The following is a 24,399-nucleotide window of genomic DNA, read 5'->3' as shown; positions in this document are numbered from 1 at the left end:
CCCAGGTGGTGTTAGTAGTAAAGTAAAGTAGTAAACCTGCCAATGCAAGACATGCAAGAGAACTGGGTTCGATCCCTGGGTTAGGAAGATCCCCTGGAGGAGGGCATGGTCACCCACTCCAGGATTCTTGCCTGGAGAATCCCATGGACAGAGGAGCCTGATGGGCTACAGTCCATAGGGTCACAGAGTCAGATATGACTGAAGCAACTTAGCATGCACACACAGACTTTCTCCTACCTTAAAATCTTTGCCTTGATTTTCCTTATGCCTACATCAGTCTTCCTCCAGATGCTCGCTTAATAAATTTCATCTCCTGAAAGTCTTTGGTCAAATTCCACCTTCTCAAAGAGGACTGCAATGTCCCTTCTGTTTTTCTTTTTCTAAACAAATTATTCAATTTATTTATTTGGCTGTGCCAGTTCTTAGTTGTAGCATGTGGGATCTTTGGCAATGGCATGCGAACTCTTGGCTTCCCTGGTGGCTCAGATCATAAAGAATATACCTGCAATGCAGAAGACCCAGGTTCGATTCCTGGGTCAGGAAGATTCACCTGGAGAAAGGAATGGCAACCTACTCTAGTATTCTTGGGGCTTCCCTACTGGCTAAGATGGTAACAAATCTGCCCGAAATGTGGGAGACCCAGGTTTGATCCCTGGATTGGATAAATCCCCTGGAGAAGGGAATGGCTATCCATTCTAGTGTTCTTGCCTGGAGAATTCCATGGACAGAGGAGCCTGGAGGGCTATAGTCCATGGAGTTGCAAGGAGTCAGACATGACTGAGAAACTAATACTTCCTGTGAACTCTTAATTGGAGCATGCGGGATCTAGTTCCCTGACCAGATTGAACCTAGGGCCCCTGCATTGGGAGCACTGTGCCATGTCCATTCTGTTTTTAATTGCCTATCTGTGCCCCCAAACCACCCTGGCATTCTCAGTTCCCTGAATTGGCTTCACTTTACTATATCACTGCATCCCTCCCCTGCCCAGTAGAACCTACCTCACTATGGGGCCAGAGATCTTAGTTTTGTTCACAGATATAGCCTGAGTACATGGGAGTACCCAGGGCTAAGTACATCACAGGCACTCAGTAACTACTCACTGAATCTACACCGATGGAATGTGAAACTGAGGTGCAGGGACATTCATGGCCTCGTCCATGTGTACACAAGAGGCAGAATTGGACCCTGTCCGCCTCTCCCCAGTTCCTTGTGAGTCTTCTCTCTCTCAGTGTGCAAAGACATGGCCTCTTTGGAGCTGCACTCACCTCCCACATGATACAGAGATCCACTGTGTCAAAAGTGATGTTTCCATGGATGTCCTCTGGGATTGGGTCCTCTCCAGGCTGGAACACAGGAAAGAAGAGGAGGTTTTATCAGGCTGTGTCTGTCTTCACCCAAGCTGTTTGGAGCCTTTAGACCTTGAGACTAATGAAACAATCTAGGCTTGTACTTGAAAGGAAGAGGGAAATGTAGTACATTGAAGAAGTACACTTCTAGAAATGTTTTTAACCCCTGAAGATTTAATAAATATTGCTTGTGTAAGGACAACTTGAGATACCCAAGACCCCATCATAGTGAGCGTCCAGAGTGGTGCCATGGCCAAATGGGCTCCTTGGTCCTGATCCTTGTGGGATAAGACTCTTCCGCCCCTGCTCTCCACCTAGAGGTGGTCGTATAAGAAAGGAACTTGTGAGCATCTCAGGCCTGAGTCTCATCCTCATTACATGTTCTGTGCCTTCCCTGGTTTCCACATCAAGATGTTCCCCAGACACCAGTGGGCACAAGGTCGAAATTCAAGAGCACAGGGCCTAGAAAATTTAGACATTTGTCCACAAGATCGAGGCAAAGACATTGAAATCAGTAAACCCATCCAATACTTTGGGCACCAGATGCAAAAAGCCAATTCATTGGAAAAGACCCTGATGCTGGGAAAGATTGAGGGCAAGAGGAGAAGGGGATGACGGAGGATGAGATAGTTGGATGACATCACTGACTCAGTGGACATGAGCTTGAGCAAACTCCAGGAGATAGTGAAGGACAGGGAAGCCTGGCATGCTGCTGTCCATGGGGTCACAAAGAGTTGGACATGACTCAGCAACTGAACAACAACTAACCCTTCAGTTTGAGACTGGAATAGTGAGCTGGAATGGGGATAGGTGCAGAAAAAAGAAAAAACAAAGAGAATGTCAAAATATTATGTATGATTCGGCCCACTTTCATGAACTATGTACTCTTTTTATTTCACTCCTAATGAGATTAATAACCAAAGTAAAATAACTCTTACTAACCTTCAGAGCTGTTGGGGAATGAATAAGATAAAGATCCATGTAGCTCAGTTGAAGTTTTCTCAGAGAGCTTTCCAGGCAGGTTTGGACCAATTCTGGATGGAAAAAAGTGTTCCACAGCTGCAGTGGCAGAAAGAGAAGTGGGGTGGGATCATTTAAGAATATTCAGGAGAAATGAATATAATGGTGAATAAACAGCAACAACCAGAAACCCACTTGTGGTTGTTGGGGAGTGATAAGTCATCCTGTGAATCTCGGGATTCTTTATCATCATAGTTTATTTTCACACTGAAGTAAGACACCAGCGTAGGAAGTTAAAATATGGTCTTACACAGGTGTTCTCAAAACTGGAAACATAAAAGAATTATTTGGTTTGTTTGTGCAAATTATAGCCCTGAGTTCTCTCTCAAACATCATAAAATCATAATGTTTGGAGACTGAGATGGGAAATTGCATTAAAAAAATTTTTTTTTAAGTTCATTTATTCTTGAGATATCGACATAGCATTGTATGCTTGGGGCTTCCCTGGTGGCTCAGAGGGTAAAGCATCTGCCTGCAGTGCGGGAGGCCGGGTATCAGTCCCTGAGTCAGGAAGATCCCCTGAAGAAGGAAATGGCAACCCACTCCAATACTCTTGCCTGGAAAATCCCATGGATGGAGAAACCTGGAAGGCTAAAGTCCATGGGGTCACAAAAAGTTGGACACGACTGAGCAACCTCACTTTCACTTTCACCGTATGCTTAGGTGTACAGCGTAATAATATGGCAGAAACCAGCAGAATATTGTAAAGCACACCAAATCTTTATCTGTGGCAAGTGAACTCTTAGTTGTGGCATGTGGGATCTAGTTCCCCCACCAGGGATCAAACCCAGAACCCCCTGCATTGGTAGTGCAGAGTCTTAGCAACTGGACCACCAGGAAAGTCCAAGGAAACTGCATTTTAAACAAGGACATCAAATGATTGTGATATCAGCTGTATTCAATGATTAGATTTGCCAAAGAAAGTTAGGTCTCTTAGGAATTTGGGGGTAGAGGGTGTTAGAGTCACTTCATTTTAAGTGTAATAATCTAAGGAAAATCTATCAAAATTACTAAGGATAAAGAAACAAAAGGATCCCATGAAAAGAGGATGGAAGATGAGAGTTAAGAGGGTTAGTGATGTAGGGATACCTCTGGAGCTGGAAGGAAAGAATATCCATTCATAGACCAGGATGGGTTCACTACCACTAACACCATCTCCCTCCTCTTGGGCTGCATTACCTCCAATTCAAATGCTTTTTTTTTCTAGTAGTCAGTTCAAGGAACATGATGGGAAAAATTCCTCTCAGGTTCCCTTTCCAATCCAATTCAAATATTAAGTTCTTTTGTTTTAGATATGGCATCAATGGATATAAATTATATGAGTAAAAATGGTTGAGAGTTTAAAAAAATACATTAGAAATGCTTTTATAAACATGAATGTTACCCTCATATGAGTTCCATGGTATTATTTTTCCTATCTTATAGGAAAAGAAACAAATGTTTATTGACAATGCTATATCCGTTCCATAGTGCAGGAGTTGTACGACTGAGCGACTGATCTGATCTGATCTGATCTGATATCCATTCAGTTCAGTTGCTCAGTCGTGTCCGACTCTTTGCGACCCCATGAATCACAGCACGCCAGGCCTCCCTGTCTGTCACCAACTCCTGGAGTTCACTCAGACTCACGTCCATCGAGTCAGTGATGCCATCCAGCCATCTCATCCTCTGTTGTCCCCTTCTGCTCCTGCCCCCAATCCCTCCCAGCATCAGAGTCTTTTCCAATGAGTCAACTCTTTGCATGAGGCGGCCAAAGTACTAGGCTGAGATAAAAAGACTAAGGTTTAAAGAGGTCCAAAGACTTTTCTTTTTTGGTTAAGAAATTTCACAAAGTCAAATATATGGGATATTAAAAAGCTAAAATTTGATTGTAGTTTCCATAACCCTATCTTTTCTGATAAATTGCTCTCTTTCACACTACAGCTAAAAAAGATGTACATCAAAATATGAGTATAATAGAGTTGGAAAAGATAAATCCACTTTGAGTTTTAAACCTTATGACAATAATAGCAGCTAGTATTATAAGCATTTAAAATGCATTAAATATTTTTAAAGCTTTACATGTGTTTTTGATGTATTAATAATACTAAAAAAATCCTGTAAGGTAAATATTATTTTATTTATTTTATAGTTTGGGAAACTAAGGGACAGAATTTAAGTAGTTTGTCCAAGGTAAGTAAGTGACAGAACTTGGATTCAAAGACAGGAAATCTGACCACAGAATTCACATTGCTATCCATCTGTTCCAAATCAGCTTTCTCATAGTTCAAGGTCTGAGAGTGAACAGGAATTAAACCAGTGAGAAGAGGAATTTGCCAGGAAAATGATTCCTCAAAGAGTGAGCTTCCCACAGATACACAAGTAGCTGCACACAGCACCTTTGTAGTGTAGAATAAATCACCCCTCTTCACGGTACCATCTGCAAGCTTCATCTGGATGGCCCTCCCAATTTCTTCTTCATTTTGGTAAATATATGCTGAGTCAATATATTTAGCCAACATCAGTTGCTCTCATGACAGCTTTTTCTACCTCACTCTTAACAACCTAGGAAAGCATAACAAGATAAAGATCTACTTAAATCAGGAACAGAGGACCAATTCCACAAGCAGAACTGTTCAATAGAAGCCATCACTCTAAAGAGTTAAGAGCTAGTGGGGACAAAGCATCATGTTGACTTTTATTTCATGGTGAATATTTAACAACTGAGTCTGAAGAAGAGGAGTCCTGATTTATAGCATTAGCCAATTTCTATGGTGGAAGTACTCCCACCATGGCTCATTTCACGCAACCAATGTTGGGAAAAGATAATTATGATAGAAACTTTGAGTTCATGAACTGGTCTCAGAACATCAGATCATTAACCCTCTATTTCTGGACTTCCACTATCTACATGATGTATAGATTTACATAATATATAGAGTTACCTTTCTAAATTAATTCTCTTTGTAAGAGATCATTAACTGGTTTCAACCCAGATATCCAGTGCAAAAAATTATCAGTGCAATGAGGACAGAACTTCAGATGGAATAAATTAGTGATTTACCTAAGTAAACTTGGAGAAACACTTCAAACAACATTTGAGGAAGAACTAAAAATGTAAAAAACAAACAAACAAACAAAAAACACTTTTTTTCACTTAAAAATTTCTTATTATTAATTTCTTTTTTGGCTACTAAGTTCATCCTTAACTAACATTTTCTTCTTCAAAACTGTTATTCTTCTTAGCTGTCTACTCGTTTGCTGGTCCACCAGGCTGGTCTTCTGAAATTATCTATAATTTTCACCTCTCCATTACCCCTGTTACTTCACTCAGTAGTAAAATCTCTCTTGAGTGTGTGTATATATATATATATATAATTTGCAACTCCTGATGAGTTAACTAGTCCCATGGTGATGAACTGATTGTTCACAGATGAAAAAGCCAAGTCAAAATAAAGCAATAGTTCCTGCCAGTGTCCTTGCATCAGACTTCAACATCATACACCAAATGACTCTCCTGCTGGGGCATCAAATGTGAAGTTCAGTCTTCCAAATAGAGAGAGAATTTTCAAGTGCCACATGCTTCTTCCCACAGCTCAGTATTCATAGGCTGACCTCTAAGGGACTATCTCCACCTCAGACCACAAAAACTCCCTCTGAGATGAAAGATTAATCTCTTTTTCTAGGTCCTTTTATCCCTAAGATTTCTCTGGATGCTCTATGATTAGGGATACATGGGAGGGGACAACTTGGATATTAGAAATTTCAGAGAAACTGCATCACAAGCAAATTTGCATCAAGGTCTCTGATACATGATAAATGGGCTTCCCTTGTAGTTCAGTCCATAAAGAATCCACCTGCAATGCAAGAGACCTGGGTTCTATTCCTGGATTGGAAAGATCCTGTGAAGAAGGAAATGACAACCCACTCCAGTATTCCTGCCTGGGAAACCCATGGACAGAGGAGCCTAGCAGGTAACAAGTCCATGGGTTTGCAAGAGTCAGACACGACTAAGTGACTAAACCACCAATCAGGACAGCTGGATTTCATTGATTCTGAAAGTGTTAGGCACTCAGTCATATCTGACTCTTTGCAACTCCATGAACTATAGCCCACCAGGCTCCTCTGTCCATGGAATTTTCTAGTCAAGAATACTGGAGTGGGTTGCCATTTCCTTCTCCAGGGGATCTTCCCTATCCTGGGATTGAACCGGTGTCTCCTACATTGCAGGCAGACTCTTTATTTTCTGAGACACCAGGGAAGCCATTGACTCTAATCTGCTGTGAAATGGCTACAACTAGACAGCAGATGAGAATAAAGGGAAAAGGTGGACCCACCCCTGAAAATTCGAAAAGCACTGACTTAATGCACAAAATAACTCACCCTGGAGAGAAGCATAATATAAATTAAGAAAGGGTGGCCCCTCTGGATTTCCCAAATTCACTCAGTGACTGGTTCTGATCAGGACCCGAGTCTGCTACTCCTCCATCTCTAACATCATTCTGATTACCTGAGGAGCAGAAGTGCCCAGTCCCTACAAAGGCATGAAGCATCCATCATTCATCTTTAAAGAAAAAAGTTTCACTTGATTCATCTTCTCTCACTTTTCTGGCTAGACAAACTGTGATTTTCCTCTTTATTAAGAGAAATCTGCAAAGGGAAGAAAATAGTACAAGTTTTTTGAAACACAGAAGTAGGATTGCAGTCCATCCTAAAGGAAATCAATCCTGAATATTCATTGGAAGGACTAATGCTGAAGCTGAAGCTGAAGCCACCTGATGCAAAGAACTGACTCATTGGAAAAGACCTTGAGGCTGGAAAAGACTGACAGTAAGAGGAGAAGGGGGTGACTGAGGATGAGATGGTTGGATCTCAATGGACATGAGTTTGAGCAACCCCAGGAGATAACAAAAGATAGGGAAGCCTGGCATGCTGCAGTCCATGGCGTTGCAAAGAGTTGGACACAACTTAGCAACTGAACAGCAAGGATTGCTGAATATGGCAAATCTATATTCAATTTTTTGAGGAGCATTCATACTATTTTTCGTAGTAGCTGCCTTATTTGCATTCCTATTAACAGTGTACAAGGCTTCTGATTTCTCCACCTTCTCTCCAACACTTATTGTGTCTAACAGTCTTTTTAAATAATAGCCATTCTGACAAGTATGACAGTATCTTATAGTTTTGATTTGGATTCTCCTGATGAATAACGATGCTGACCATGTTTTTAATACCTATTTGCCATTTGTTTGTCTTCTTTGGATAAATGGCTTCATCAAAAATGTAATTTTGATTAGCCAGGTCGAAATTGTCTGGTCAGCACCACTGAGGTCAGCCCACTCCATTTCCTGCAGGAATAAGAAACAATTTACATGCTAAAACCCTTGTTGGCTGATCTTTCAAAGTATTGTTTTACTTTAAAATCTGGTAAGATAGTAATAAATTTAATTTTTAAAAAAACCACTAATTTTTGTGTTGCAAAATACTAACATCATCTCATTAAAATTAGATAATACAAGGATGTTAGTTCAAACTTGACTAAAGTAAAAACGTCTTGGAGGATGCAAATATATCCACAAACACAAGAGATTCTAGCAAAAAAAGAAGTTTACTGGAATATACTAGAGACTTTTGTCATTGATCAGATAGGAGATAAATACTCCATATATATATATACAATTGACCCTTCAACAATGCAGGGATTGGGGGTGCTAATGCAAGCACAGTTGAAAACCCACATTTAACTTCAAAGTCTCCTCTTCAGTTCTGCCTCTGTAGCTCCAACCAACCTGGGCTTACCAGTGTGGTACATATTTACTCGGGGGGAAAAAAAAAGCCACTTGGCCCCACGTGTGTCAAAACTGTGTTGTTCAAGTTCAGTTCAGTTCAGTCACTCAGTCGTGTCCAACTCTTTCTGAACCCATGGACTACAGCATGCCAGGCTTCCCTGTGCATCACCAACTCCTGGAGTTTACTCAAACTCATGTCCATTGAGTCGGTGATGCCATCCAAACATCTCATCCTCTGTCATCCCCTTCTTCTCCCACCTTCAATCTTTCCCAGCATCAGGGTCTTTTCAAATGAGTCAGTTCTTCGCATCAGGTGGCCAAAGTATTGGAGTTTCAGCTTTAGCATCATTCCTTACAATGAATATTCAAGCCTGATTTCCTTTAGGATGGACTGGTTGGACCTCCTTGCAGTCCAAGGGACTCTCAGGAGTCTTCAACACCGCAGTTCAAAGGCATCAATTCTTCAGTGCTCAGCTTTTTTTATAGTCCAACTCTCATATCCATACATGACTACTGGAAAAACCATAACCTTGACTAGACAGACCTTTGTTGGCCAAGTAATGTCTCTGCCTTTTAATATGCTGTCTAGGTTGGTCATAGCTTTTCTTCCCAGAAGTAAACATCTTTTAATTTCATGGCTGCAGTCAACATCTGCAGTGGTTTTGGAGCCCCCCAAAATAAAATCTGTCACTGTTTCCATTGTTTCCCCATCTATTTGCCATGAAGTGGTGGGACTAGATGCCATGATCTTAGTTTTCTGGATGTTGAGCTTTAAGCCAACTTTTTCACTCTCTTCTTTCACTTTCATCAAGAGGCTCTTAAGTTTTTCTTCTCTTTCTGCCGTAAGGGTGGTATCATCTTCGTATCTGAGATTGTTGATATGTCCCCCAGAAATCTTGATCCCAGCTTGTGCTTCATCCAGCCCAGTGTTTCTCATGATGTACTCTACGTATAAGTTAAATAAGCAGGGTGACAATATACAGCCTTGACATACTCCTTTCCCGATTTGGAACCAGTCTGTTGTTCCATGTCCAGTTCTAACTTTGCTTCTTGACCTGCTTACAGATTTCTCAAGAGGCAGGTCAGGTGGTCTAGTATTCCCATCTCTTTAAGAATTTTCCATAGTTCGTTGTGATCCACACAGTCAAAGGCTTTGGCATAGTCAATAAAGCAGAAATAGACGTTTTTCTGGAACTCTCTTGCTTTTTCAATGATCCAATGGATGTTGGCAATTTGATCTCTGATTCTTCTGCCTTTTCTAAATCCAACTTGAACATCTGGACATTTATGGTTCATGTACTGCTGAAGCCTGGCTTGGAGAATTTTGAGCATTACTTTGCTAGCATGTGAGATGAGTGCAATTATACGATAGTGTGAACATTCTTTGGCATTGCCTTTCTTTGAGATTGGAATGAAAACTGACCTTTTCCAGTCCTGTGGCCACTTTGCTGTTTTCCAAACAACAAAATTTGAGTTTTCCAAATTTGCTGGCATATTGAGTGCAGCACTTTCACAGCATCATCTTTTAGGATTTGAAATAGCTCAACTGGAATTCCATCACCTCCACTAGCTTTGTTCTTAATGATGCTTTGTAAGGCCCACTTGACTTCACATTACAGAATGTCTGGCTCTAGGTGAGTGATCACACCATAATGGGTATCTGGGTCATGAAGATCTTTTTTGTATAGTTCTTCTGCATATTCTTGCCACCTCCTCTTCTTAATATCTCCTTTTTCTCTTAGGTCTATACCATTTCTGTCCTTTATTGAGCTCCTCTTTGCATGAAATGTTCCCTTGGTATCTCTAATTTTCTTGAAGAGATCAGTAGATCACCTGAAACTAACACATTTTAAATCAACTATACCCCAATTCCATGAATAGAGGTGCCTTGTGAGCTAGAGTTTGTGGGGTCAAAAAGAGTCAGACATGACTGAGCGACTGAAGAGAAGATATCCCAATAAATTTTTTTAAAAAAGACTGAAAGTTATGCACACTATAGTCCACAGGTGAATTATTGGAGATAGCTGCACACTGAGAAAGGGAGAATCCATGACATGAGAGAATATTACTTTCTCCATGTCAAGATGTTGGTATTTACCTCTAAGTGAATATCTAGGATATATTCAAACTTGAACATGAAAAAGTTTGGTAAGGTAGAACCAAATCTTTTACCTTTTGGGGAAATAAAAGCTAAGACAGTTGCCCAGTGGACCCTGGGAAGGCATTTATGTGCCCAGCTGCCCTTGACTTTTGTGTGCAAACTTACACGTCGGTGCTGATTGGCAGTACACTGTTTTTAAGACTCTCTTCTAAGTACAATTAAAGTCATACAGCAAACAATGTATTACAATCAAAGAGCAAATAGTCAAGCACAGTTTTAAATATTTGAGAGAGTAAATAAAAACATCTATGGTGTTGCACATGGCAAAACCAGCCCTTCTCAGACTGTGAGAACTGCCATGAACCTGTCTTTCAGGAACAGGTCTGAGTCTGATCTGGAAAAGGAGAATTTATCCAGACACTATATTCTACTGGAGAGTACTGACTATTCTAATATGGATACAATCAGGCTATCATTTCCAGAGTTAAAACTATGGATACTGGGCTTCCCTAGTGGCTCAGTGGTAAAGAATCTGCCTGCCAATGCAGGAGACATGAATTCAATCCCCGATCTGGGAAGATTCCACATGCCATGGAGCAACAAAGCCTGAGGACCACAACTACTGAGCCTGTGCTTTAGTGCCCGGGAGCCACAACTACTAAAGACCACGTGTCCTAAAGCCCATGCTTGGCAGCAAGAGAAGTCGCCACAATGAGAAGCCCAGGCACCACGACTAGAGAGCAGCCCCCACCTGATGCAACTAGAGAAAAGCCCTAGCAGCAAAGAAGACACAGCACAGACAAAACTTAAAAAAAAAAAGGAAAGGAAAGGAAACCTACAGATATCATGCTATGAATAAAGCAAATAAGCAATGAGGAAAACGTTGCTTCATTGGTTAACTTTTCACCCTCGACTACTAAGAGGAGCAAGTCCTCTGAAAAGCCTTCACACATTGTTTTTTCTCTCTTTCCTCTGCATTTTCAACAATGTGCTGTGTGTGGTAGGTGGGGATATAGGGCTACTGGATTCACCAAGACTGGGAAAATAAATGGAAGAATCAGTGACTTGACCCTCATTATATTTGCAAAAAGACTTTCTCCAAAACACATTTTGAAAGCACTTTAAAAAGTCAATGGCAAAGAAAGAATTTTAAAGGCTGCCAGGGAACAACGGATGACCCCTTCCAAGGAACCTCCATTAGACTATCAGCAGATTTCTCAACAGAAACTTAATAGGCATGGAGGAGGGGACAAGGATGGAAATATCATTTTCAAGATACTGAAAGATAAAAGAGGTCAGCCAAGAATACCCTACCCAGCAAAATTATCATTCAGATATAAAGGCAAAATAAGGATTTTTCTCAAACAAACAAAAGTTGAGGAAGTTCATCAAGTTTCATTAACTTTTCCTGCATTACATAAAATGTCAAAAGGACCTCCTCTACTGGAAACAAAAGACAAAACTTGGAGTAGATAATGACAGACATAATCAGGAAGTTGAAGATTTATATCAAAATAGGTTTTTGAAAAAAAAACACTTTACTATAGAGACTTCCCTGGGAGTCCACTGGTTAAGACTCCAATGTAGGAGGTGCTGGTTTGATCCCTGGTCCAGAAACTAAGATCTCACATGCTGCCATGGGGTGCAGCCAAATAAATAAATAAAAATACTTTATTATAGCATAAATATTGAAAGGAGAAGTATTAGATTTCCTCATTTGCATCCATTATTTTTAATTTGAGAAACAACCCTGTGACTGCTTGTCATGGGGTTTGATGGTAACTCTTGTGGTTCCAGATCTTAGGTTAAGCTTCAGGATATTCAGTCTGAATGCCAGGTTTTGTAACATCAATTCCAAACAGGCCAATATTACTATGACCTTTTGCTGGGAGAATCTTAGCTGAATTTTTGAATGAATCCCATGGTTTTTCAAATGCATAGTGTTTGGCACTGCAATTTCCATGGGTAAGGACCCATGGGTTGCCAACAAGGGTTGGCAAAGACTATTTTTGGTGACTTTGATTCCAAAGAATAAAATATAGAAATTATTATCGAACTAGTAATTTTGCCCCAGCTGGCTGAGTTCTACAACTACAGTGCTCTTCTTTCAGTCTGCCTCGGGCATGGGTGACATTCAGCGGCTGTGCCATCTTAGACGTTATCTCTGAACCTTGCTATAGTTCAGTGAATATCTGTTCTTTATCTTTGTGGTACTATAGGTCAGCATGGATTGAAGTAGTTACTTTGCTGTGTGAGTTATGAAAGAATCTGGCACCTCCAACTGCTGTGTAGGCAAAAAATGACTAGATGAAGAAAATGAAAGTTGCTCAATCATGTCCAACTCTTTGTGACCCCATGGACTGTATAGTCCATGGAATTCTCCAAGCCAGAATTCTGGAGTGGGTAGCCTTTCCTTTCACCAGGGGATCTTCCCAAGCCAGGGATCAAACCCAGGTCTCCCACACTCCAGGTGGATTCTTTACCAGCTGAGCCACAAGGGAAGCCCAAGAATACTGGAGTGGGTAGCCGATCCCTTCTATTCTAGATGAGGAGAACTGCCCTGAATTTGTAGAGGTAGGCAAGTCAGTTCACAGACATGGAAGGTCCTTTGAAGTCAAATTCCACTCTCCTTAGGAGGGAAATACCCCTTTGAAAACTAGTTTATTCAAAACTATTCCACACAGTTTCATGTGGATCACCTGGAAGTCTGCTAACCTGTTTTGCTAAGACATAGGTGATGATCACAAAATAGCCTATTTGCCATTCTAGCTCACCTTCATAGACCTGAAAACTATTAGAAACACTGACAATTTGAGTATCAAATTCTTTAACAGTGGTGTCAGGAGATAATCACAAAATCTGACTCTTAGCAGATCCTCAAAAAAGTTCTTTAAAAAGTTAAAAGAAATAAACTGTTAGAGGGTTCAGCAGAGTGGTATAGCAGAGGTGTGCTGGGCCCATAACGCAGAAGGTGATGGATCAAAAGTGCGCTCTGCTCTCTGTTTAGGGCTTCCCTGGTGGCTCAGACAGTAAAAAAATCTGTCTGCAATGCAGGAGACCTGGGTTTGATCCCTAGGTCAGAAAATTCCCTGGAGAAGGGAATGGCAACTCACTCCAGTATCCTTACCTGGAGAATCCCATGGACAGAGGAGTCAGGAGGGCAACAGTTCGTGGGGTGGCAAAGAGTCGGACCCCTGAGCAACTAACACTTTCACTTTCAAACTATTCGAAGGAATAAAAATTGGACCCTACATTGTTTATCTTAACACTAGACTCTTTTTAGAGTAGTTGTTGGATTGACAGGGAAATCCCTCCTCTCCTCCCCGCCACACTTTGCTCTGTTATTAGCATTTTGCGTTGCTGTGCAACATTTGTTAAAACTGATGAGCTAATATTGATACTTTACTATTAAGCAAGGGCCATAGAGTGCAAAACAATTCAAACTTTTAGTTGTACAGCAGCTCTATGCATACTAAAAAATGCATATTGACATAAGAATCCACCATTACTGTATACATAATATAGAATAGTTTCACCACCCTGAACATTCAGTGTGCTCCAGTATCCATCTTTTCCTTTCTTTCCTCTTCTAAATCCCTGGCAACATTGATCTTTTTACCATCTTTATATTTTGCTTTTTCTAGAATGTCATACAGTCGAAATCATATATATAGTATGTAGCTTTTTAAGTTTGCTTTTTTTCACATAGAAATATGCATTTAATTTTGCTCTGTGGCTTTCCATATCATGATAGTTTATTTCTTATCACTGAATAAGATTCCACTGATGGATAAAATTATGTCTCTGTATCCAATGAATATCTATATTTATCACTTGGGTGGCTCAGTGGTAAAGAATTCGCCTGCCAAGCAGGACTCAGGTTCAGTCCCTGGGTCGGGAAGATTCCCTAGAGAAAGAAGTGGCAATCCACCAAGTATTCTTACCTGGGAAATCCTGTGGACAGGGGAGCCTGGTGGACTACAGTCAAGGAGTCGCAAAGAGTTGGACAGAACTTAGTGACTAAACGGCAATTATTAAAACTAGCATAACCATTCATGTGCAAGATTTTGTGTGGACATAAGTTTTCAGCTTATTTGTGTAAATATCCAAAAGCACAATCGCTGGATCTCTTACTAAGAGGATGTTTAGTTTTGTAAGAAACCCCAAACTATTGACCAAAAAGAACAGTACCATTTTGCATTCCTAGGACTCATGAAGGAGAGGTTTTATTGCAGCATTAAATGTTGTCACTGCTTTGAGTCTAGCCATTCTAATAGGTATGTAGGAGAACCTAATAGTTTGTTTTTTTTTTTTTTAGTTTGCAAGTCCAAATGACAAATGACATTGAATATTTTTCATTTGCATATTTTCCAGCTGAGTATCTTCTTTGGTAAAGTGTCCATGAATATTTCTTTCTATATTTCCAGAGGATAAAAGTGAGACTCAAAAATTAAGGACCAGTCCCTGGTCATACAACTGCACACTCTAAAGTCACAATGCACAGAAAACTTTCTGGCTTCCAGTATAGAGACTTGTCCACTAGCCCCTCTTAAGTCCAAGCACTGAAGTTATATTTCCATTAAAATACAGTAACAAGGATCAAGAACTGCCCTGTAAGATTGCAGCTTATTCCTACAAATGGTAATATATTTTCTACTCAAGATAAGTTTCCAAGCAGTAACAAGAGTATAAGGCAAAACCCGGGTGCAGTGTTTCTCATCCAGCACTCAGCTGTGAAGGAAAGCTACAGGGCTGAAAATAGCCTGGAGTTAAAACTACCTCCAGGTCCTCCCCACCATTTTATGCAAAACAAAGAACTCTCTCACCTGAAGGGAAAAAAAAAGGACGTTAAGGTTGATTGTGCCCAGCTCCCAGCCCGTCTAGCCTCTGGCCAATCTCCAGAATTCCTTGCCCAGTCATTTAAGAGATAACTACTCTGGAAAAAAAAAAAAAAAGAGATAACTACTCCGAACAACCTTGGAGAAGAACATTAGCAAAAGTACTGGAGTGGGGTGCCATTGCCTTCTCCTGGAGAAGAACAGGCCCCCTTAAGACAGTAGCTTTCCACATATATACCTATATATACTTACTCTTTTCTTGGGTTAGTGCAGCAGCTCACTAATCTGACTGCTGCCCCTTCTTGCCTCATTAAAGGTGATCTGTTCCTGTAAAGTGCCAGTCTCGTTCTTTTTCTGAACCTCACATTCTCTAACTCCCTTACCCTACATTTTTTGGCGCAGAAACCACGGAGGTTGTGTCCTTCTCATTCTCCATGGCCAGCTCTTTGGAGCGTGGAAGCCTGCCCACTTTCCCGCCCAGACTTTCAAGACCTCCTCGAGAGGACATCCTGTGCCTTCATGAGCGGTATAAGTCCTGTGTAAGGGCTTTATTGGTTTTCCATGTAACCCGAGGAATATTGGTCTCTCCCCCCGCCCCTCTCTCTCTCCCTCTTTTCTCTGCACTTTCTTTTCCGCGAGACTGACCAACTCCAGGACAGAGGCCTTTTGCCATTCGACCTCCCTCCATCCACCACGAATTCTCGCCTGACCCAGTAGCCCAGGTAAGCTCGGACGGTACTCTAGGGTGCCATAGACTATCATCCTTTCTGGGTTCCTGGAGAACCCTCTGGCCAAAAGGCCCTCTGGGGAGGTACGTGGGGGACGCCCCTCCCTCCTTCAGAGCCTCTCTCTTTCTGCCTGGTCAAAAGATTACATGAGGATCTTTTCTCTTGACTAGACAGTCGCTAGCCATTTGCTATGGGGTCAAGCCAATCCATCCCACTCCCCCTTGACCTGCATAAAATGAAACCCCAAACCTCTATTCTTGACCAATCTCAAGGTTCTTAAACTCGAGTCACTTTGAACTCAAACTTGGCCTTAATACAAACTGGATAACCAAAACTGCTGGCCTGAGTTCGGGACTTTCGATTTCAATATTTTATCAGATCTCACTAACTTCCTCTAATGGAATGGCAAATGGTCAGAGGTCCCCTATATTCAAGCCTTCTGGGACCTTAGAAGCCATCCTTCTCTCTGCAAGGACTGTTCTACCTATCAAATCCTCCTCTGCTCTCTCTCCTCCTCCATTACAAGAGAATCCAAATCTAAAGCCCCACAAAGGCCCCCTAAACCACCAGCCCCCGATTTTGACCCGGCAGATGAGCCTCCTCCCTACTGCCCAGAGAGAAAGCTTCCAGAGATGAGACCCCATCCTCTAGCCCTTCCTCCTCCAAAACAGGAAGTGATGACTCTGAAACCCCAAAAGAGATTTCCATCCACCCTCCGTTGGCCAGGACCCGAAGCAAACACATGCTTCTCCTCAGAGAGGTAGCGGGACCAGAGGGCCCTACACGGGTTCATGTGCCTTTCTCAATTTCTGATATGAGCCAAATTGAGGAAAAATTGGGATCCTTTTCAGAAAATCCTACTAGATACAAAAAAGAATTCCTCTGCCTTACACAAGCATATCATTTAACCTGGAATGATCTTTATTACATCCTAAATGCCATTTTAACCCCTGATGAAAAGAAATGCATATGGCAGGCAGCTTGGACTCATGCTGATCAGCTCCATAACCAAGACAGGACTAATCCGGTGGGTGATGATGCAGTCCCTTTAACTGAGCCAGGGTGGATATAAAAAGCAGGTGATGCCAGCATCCAGTACCTGCATCATATGATCACCTGTTTACTAGAAGGAATGCTAAAAAGCTCTCACATTCATGTTAACTACGATAAAATTAGGGAAGTGACTCAAGAAAAAGATCAAAATCCTGCCCTTTTTCTTTCACGGCTTACTGAGGCAGTCCACAAATACACTAATCTAGATATTTCCACTCCCACCGGACTTCTGTACTTACACGTCCAGTTCATAAGCCAGTCAGCCCCCAATATTTGCCGAAAACTAGGCCAGTTAGAGGAAGGCCCTGAAATCCCTCAGTGAGATCTCCTAGAAATAGCCTTTAAAGTTTTCAACAAGAGGGAGGAAGAAGCAAAAAAAAGAAAAAGGAAAGAAAGGCCAAATATGCTTTATTTGCTGCAGCTATCCAAGAAAAAAATTCAACCCCTTTGGCCATCAACCTCGGCCCACCCGTATGGGACCTAACCCTCCAGGCCCCTACTTTAGATATAACCAAATGAGACACTGGGCTAAGTCTTGCCCAAATCCCCAGTCACCCACCAAACCCTGCCCCACCTATAAACAATGGGGCCACTGGAAAATAGATTGTCCTCAGACACTACCCACCAATCTCAGGGTCCACCCCAGGTCCAACAACAATGGGCCAGGAGAGAGACTCAGGCAGGCCCTGGCACCCCAGACCATGGTTACTCAGATGAAGTGAGAGATGATCCAATTGTGCCTGAGTTATTCCAGTGATGGAGCCCAAGCTCCAGACCCCAAGTCCACCCCATACAGATGGATTCGGAGCTTCTGGTAACTGGCACAGTGGGCGGACACAAAGTTTCATTCCTAATAGACACTGGAGAGGCCTTTTCACTTTTAACCTCCTTTAAGGGCCCTCTCCAACCTTCACAAGTTGCCATTAAACGGGGTCTCAGGCATCCTTTTTTATCCCAAAATAACCCCTCCTCTCCTTTGTTCCTTTGACAAAACAACACTAACACATTCTTATAAAGTAGTTCTTCAATGCCCAATGGCATTGATGGGACATGATCTTCTGGCTAAGCTACAAACTGTTATAAACCTCCCATTCTTAGATCCCATATCAATTCTTTGCATCCAAATGGCACCCAAACCCCTGGCCAGCCCTCACTCCCAAAACCTGCCCCCTGACCTTCCCCCGATAGATCCTCAGGTCTGGGACACTGAAGCCCTGTCGGTAGCCCGACACCATTCTCCCATATAGGTCTTCCTTAAAAATCCCTCTCAAGTAATAACCCAAACTCAATATACCCTGACCACAGAATCCCAAGAAAGACTTAAACCAATAATCTCCCGACTGCTCAAAGCTGGCCTTTTACGGCCTATCTGTCCTCCTTATAATACTCCTATGCTGGCAGTCAAAAAGGGACCCCACTCCTGACGTCTAGTTCAAGATCTTCACAAGATCAGAGGCCATTATACTCATATACTCCGTGGTCACTAACCCCTACACCCTGCTCTCACATATTCCCCCTGACACACTCTATTTCACGGTATTAGACCTCAAAGATGCTTTCTTTACTATGCTTCAACACCACTCCTCACAGCCCCTATTTGCCTTCACCTGGATGGATCCAGACACATATCAATCTGAACAATTAACTTGGCCTGTTTTACCACGAGGGTTTAGAGATGTCCCTCATTTTTTCTGTGAGGCCTTCAAAAGGACCTACAAACTTTAGACCTAGGCTCTACTGCCTTACTCCAATATGTAGACGATTTATTGTTATGTAGTTTCTCTCGCCGTAACCGCCTAGTCCACACTGCAAAGGTATTAAATGCCCTAGGCAACTGGGCTACAGAGCCTCACTCTCCAAAGCACAAATTGCTTCCAGCACTGTCATTACAGGAGATTACTTCTCACGCCCACATCCAAAATAATCCCAGCTCAGAGACTTCAAGCCTTGACACAGACCCCCAGGCCCCAAACCAAGAGAACTTCTTCCTCTGTTAGGTCTCTTAAACTTCTTCCAAATATGTGTCCCAACATTTGCCCTCCACACAAAACCTCTCTACCAAGCTACTTGAGAAAACTTAGATGAACCCTATTGGCCCCCACCTCTCTCCACACCCTAATTCAGACTCTTATCAAACATTTACTACAGGCCCCTTCTCTTTACTTACCTGATTACACCAAGCCTTTTTTCCTTTTTGTACATTCTCTACAAGGACATCTTAGGGATTCTGTGCCAAAAAAGGGGAGACATATGGGGGCCTCTAGCTTACTTATTTAAACAACTTGATCTCATCATGCTCAGATGGCCACCTTGTCTCCAGACCTTAGCTGCAACCACCCTCTTTATACCTGAAGCCCAAAAACTAACCTGAAAGTCTCCTCTAAATATATGCTCTCCTCATTCCTTCAAAGATTTATTCTCTCATCGGGCTTTCCTTTCTCTGCCCCCTGCTCGACTACAAATCCTCCACACACACCTCCTAGACCCATTCCTTTCTTTTATGCCTTTTAAATCTCTTAATCCTGCTAGCTTACTCCCTACACCAGATCCAGAAGCAGAACACCTATCTCATGACTGTGTTCAGACCTTAGATATAACACTTAATCCATTTGGACATATAACTGATCAGCCCCTTACTGACCCCACAATCCCATCCTGGTTCAGAGATGGCAGTGCCCAGAAACAAGCCCCTTTTGGGGCTGGATATGCTATAGCCCGAGCTTCCCTGGTGGCTCAGATGGTAAAGCATCTGCCTATAATTCGGGAGCAGAGAAGGCAATGGCACCCCACTCCAGTACTCTTGCCTGGCAAATCCCATGGGCGGAGGAGCCTGGTAGGCTGCAGTCCATGAGGTCGCTAAGAGTTGGACACGACTGAGCGACTTCACTTTCACTTTTCACTTTCATGCATTGGAGAAGGAAATGGCAACCCACTCCAGTGTTCTTGCCTGGAAAATCCCATGGATGGAGGAACCTGGTAGGCTACAGTCCATGGGGTCACAAAGTGTCGGACACAACTGAGCAACTTCACTCACTTCACTTCACGCTATAGTCCAGGGACAGCCCAACAAAGTTACCCCTTCTCGCCTCATCAAGTCAGCCACACTCCCAGCTCACACGTCCTCACAACAGGCTGAAATGATAGCTCTTACACAAGATTTGACCCTAGCCAAAGACCAAAAGATAAACATTTACCCTGACTTCAATATGTCTATAACACATTACATTTCCTCACTCAGAAGGGCACACCTATTCTCAATGCTCCTTTTATTTCTGAACTCCTCCATGCGTCTCAGCTCCCAAAACAAGCTGCTGTAATATATTGCCAGGGACATCAGTGACATAGTCCTATTTCCTTTTATAACAATATAGCAGATCACCAAACAAAGCGGCAGACTGCCTCTGTTAGTCCTGTCTTTACTATGCCCCATATTGACGAGCCTAACATCCGCACATTACTTTCATATTTGCATTCCCTTTCCACCCCTCTGCAAAACTACTTAAGACTTTCCTTCAGAACTTTATTGAGTTAACTAAGGATGATGTGACTTATTTAATTAATCTGACCCAAACTTGTACCATTTGTCAGCAGACAAATCCTAATTCTAACATTCGCCCTTCCCCTTTCCCCACCCGCTAAATTGCGGACATCTTCCCTCACAAGACTGGCAGGTAGATTTCACCCACATGCCACTTGTAAAAAGGGTTAAATTTCTCCTAGTCTTCATATATACATTTTCTTGATGGATTGAAACTTTCCTGTCTACTAATAAATGAGCCCCTACTATGGCTCAGCTTATTCTTATTGAAATCCTCCCCAGGTTTGAAATGCCTTCTTCCCTCCAGTCTGACAACAGGCCCAAGTTCACATCCCAAATCACCCAAAATATTGCACAAGCCCTTCAAGTTCCTTGGAGATTTCACATTCCTTATCATCCCTGGTCTTCTGGTAAGGTTGAGAGAGCCAACCGAGTCCTAAAAAAAAACTCTGACCAAATTAACGATCAATCTTCATCAAGACTAGACTAAACTCCTCACTTTAGTCCTCTAAAGATCCGGGCCTTACCAAAAAAACTCTTAAATATTAGTCCATTCGAGGCCATGTATGGGAGGCCCATAATACCTTTGGGTCTTTCCCCCTCCCAGGACAGTCCCAAACTGCCTTCCCACCTTCCTTTTCCTTAACTTGCCCATATACGAGATGCCCTTTGGCAACATGTAGATAACTTACTCCCTCGACCACAACACAATCTTCCATACCCATCCCTTGAAACAGGAGACAAAGTCTATATGACAGTTCAGTCTTACTCAGATCTAACCCCAAAATGGCAAGGACCCTACAAAGTAATTTTGCTGACCCCTACCTCTACAAAATTAAAAGAAATCACCCCTTGGGTACACATCACCTGGTTAAAAAAGGTTAACCAGCCCAATGATGAAAATGGTTGCCAGACTTACTTATCAAGTTTCTCACACAGGCCCTACAACTCTAAAGTTCTCATAGCTTCCACAGGCCTCAATTGGTGGTGGATGGGCCTGTCGGTTTCACGGCTTCAATTATTCCTGGAACAACTTCTGACAGAGATCTGGGTCTCGAGTCCTCAAGGATCCATGCTTGAACACATTGAAGATTACATCTCCACCCTGTGTCTACAGGAAATGTTTTATAACTTTTACCTCTTCAAAATCCAATTCTTTTCCATAGTAATCTATCTTATACTCACTTCCCCAAATGTTGTTTAATATCTTTTTATCCTCCCTTCTTCCTCTGACCCATGAACTCCTTCAAAATCCTAACCTCAGCTATATATTCTGGACCCTTAATTTAACCCATACCCTTCTCAATACTGGAAAAGGCAATGGCACCCCACTCCAGTACTCTTGCCTGGCAAATCCCATGGACGGAGGAGCCTGGTAGGCTGCAGTCCATGTGGTCGCTAAGAGTCAGACATGACTGAGCAACTTCACTTTCACTTTTCACTTCCATGCATTGGAGAAGTAAATGGCAACCCACTCCAGTGTTCTTGCCTGGGGAATCCCAGGGACGGGGGAGCCTGGTGGGCTGCCACCTATGGGGTCACACAGAGTCGGACACGACTGAAGCGACTTAGCAACAGCAGCAGCTTCTCAATGCTTCTAACCCACAATTGGCTAAAGAGTGCTGGATATGTTTATCCGTAATTCCTCTGTGAGATTCATCCCTCCCCACATCCATCCTCAACTGGACCACAGGTAACATGTCCCTACACCACTCATACCGTGGAGAGCCTTTATTTGTCTCATATCTTAAACATCTTCACACTAGTGACAAAATCCAAAATTCAGACATACTCTTAAATCTTTACTCACCAAACTTTCCTCCTTCAATGAAAAACCTTCATTCGGAGGCCCTATTGCCCAAAGAGTAACACTGTTACAACCAGCTCTTTTTTGTATATCCAGAAATTCCTGAAAGGGTTCATAGAACCAACCCATGGACACAAACCCTAACTCCATGTGCAACCATACCTCCACCTCTTTGCCACTGGAAAGGCTATATTTAATGTTTCTGGTCCTACAGGACACTCTTTAACCTTTTCAGGGTGGTTTCCCTCAACATATTCCTCCACTTCTCCCATTGTTGGGGCCACCTTAGCTGGGTCTATGAGCATCCTTGAACGAATGATCAACCCCCCTCCCCCCAACCCCGACTCTTCTTCACCATGGACTTCAGCTATTGTCTTATGACACCTGGCCTATTTTTCCTGTGTGGGACATCTACATACCTCTCTCTACCTACTAACTGGACCGGGACCTGCACCCTGGTATACTCCAGTCCAAACATTTTAATAGCCCCCAGTGATCAGCCCTTGCCTATTCCTCTCATCCACAAGCGAATAAAACAAGCCATTCATTTCATTACCCTCTTAGTAGTACTAGGAATAGCGGCTGGAATTGGAACAGGAACCGCTGGCTTAACCACCTCCATCCAAAACTATCAGACACTATCTAAAGACCTATCAGACAGCCTCCAGGAAATAGCTCAAGACCTAATAACTATCCAAAATAAACTTGATTCCTTGGTGTCCATAGTTTTACAAAATAGAAGGATATTAGATCTACTCACCATAGAGAAGGGAGGTCTGTGCCTTTTCCCAGAGGAATCCTGCTGTTTCTATGCCAACCAGTCCTTTATTGCCCAAGGAGCTACAAAAAACCTGCCAGATCGAGCCTCATGAATCCGCCAGAGATTAAGCAACTCCTGGCAGTTATGGTTAACAGATTGGAACTGGATGCCTTGGGTTTTACGACTTCTTGGACCATTCATTTTTATCATCCTCCTACTCACCTTTGAACCTTGTTTGTTTAATCTTTTCCAGGGATTCCTCCAAGACCAAATCTGAGCCATTTCCCGAGACCAAGTCAAGACTGTTTTTTTGCTGGAGACCCTGACGGCTAGAATAGAAAATCAACACTACAGGCATTAAACTTCGTTCCTCTCAGACCATGAACCCCTGACCCTCATTCATCAGCACCGAGAAGCCCTGAGCATTAGCAACGCACACCTCTTTTTCTCTTTTTGTATATATTCCTTAGGGTCTGAAATGAAGGAAAATTACATGGCTCAAAACAGCCTGGAGTTAAAACTCCCCTCCAGGTCCTCCCCACCATTCTATGCAAAACAAAGAACTCTCTCACCCGAAGGGAAAAAAATGGACATTAAGGTTGATTTTGCCCAGCTCCCAGCCCATCCAGCCTCTGGGAGATCTCCAGAATACCTTGCCCAGCCATTTAAGAGATAACGACTCCGAACAACCTCGGAGAAGAACAGGCCCCCTTACAGACAGATCAGTTCAGTTCAGTCCAGTCCCTCAGTCATGTCTGACTCTTTGCAAACCCATGAATTGCAGCACACCAGACCTCCCTGTCCATCACCAACTCCCGGAGTTCACTCAAACTCATGTGCATCAAGTCGGTGATGCCATCCGGCCATCTCATCCTCTGTCGTCTCCTTCTCCTCCTGGCCCCAATCCCTCTCAGCATCAGGGTCTTTTCCAATAAGTCAACTCTTCGCATGAGGTGGCCAAAGTACTGAAGTTTTAGCTTCAGCATCCGTTCTTCCAATGAACACACAGGGCTGATCTCCTTTAGGATGGACTGGTTGGATCTAATTGCAATCCAAAGGACTCTCAAGAATCTTCACCAATACCACAGTTCAAAAGCATCAATTCTTTGGCGCTCAGCTTTCTTCACAGTCCAACTCTCACATCCATACATGACCACTGGAAAAACCATAGCCTTGACTAGACGGACCTTTGTTGGCAAAGTAATATCTCTGCTTTTCAATATACTATCTAGGTTGGTCATAACTTTCCTTCCAAGGAGTAAGCATCTTTTAATTTCATGGCTGCAATCACCATTTGCAGTGATTTTGGGGCTCCCAAAAATAAAGTCTGACACTATTTCCACTGTTTCCCCATCTATTTCCCATGAAGTGATGGGGCCAGATGCCATGATCTTAGTTTTCTGAATGTTGAGCTTTAAGCCAACTTTTTCACTCTCCTCT

General features: G+C 42.5%; 1 pseudogene; it reads right to left on the bottom strand.

Annotated features, from left to right (window-relative positions):
- The window catches only part of LOC104986000, a 40,787-nt pseudogene that overhangs the window by 12,379 nt on the left and 4,009 nt on the right, over positions 1-24,399 (bottom strand).

The sequence above is a fragment of the Bison bison genome, unplaced genomic scaffold, assembly GCF_000754665.1.
Source record: "Bison bison bison isolate TAMUID 2011002044 unplaced genomic scaffold, Bison_UMD1.0 scf7180017864063, whole genome shotgun sequence".
Taxonomy (NCBI): Eukaryota; Metazoa; Chordata; class Mammalia; order Artiodactyla; family Bovidae; genus Bison; species Bison bison.
This window is presented reverse-complemented; position numbering and strand designations above follow the sequence as displayed.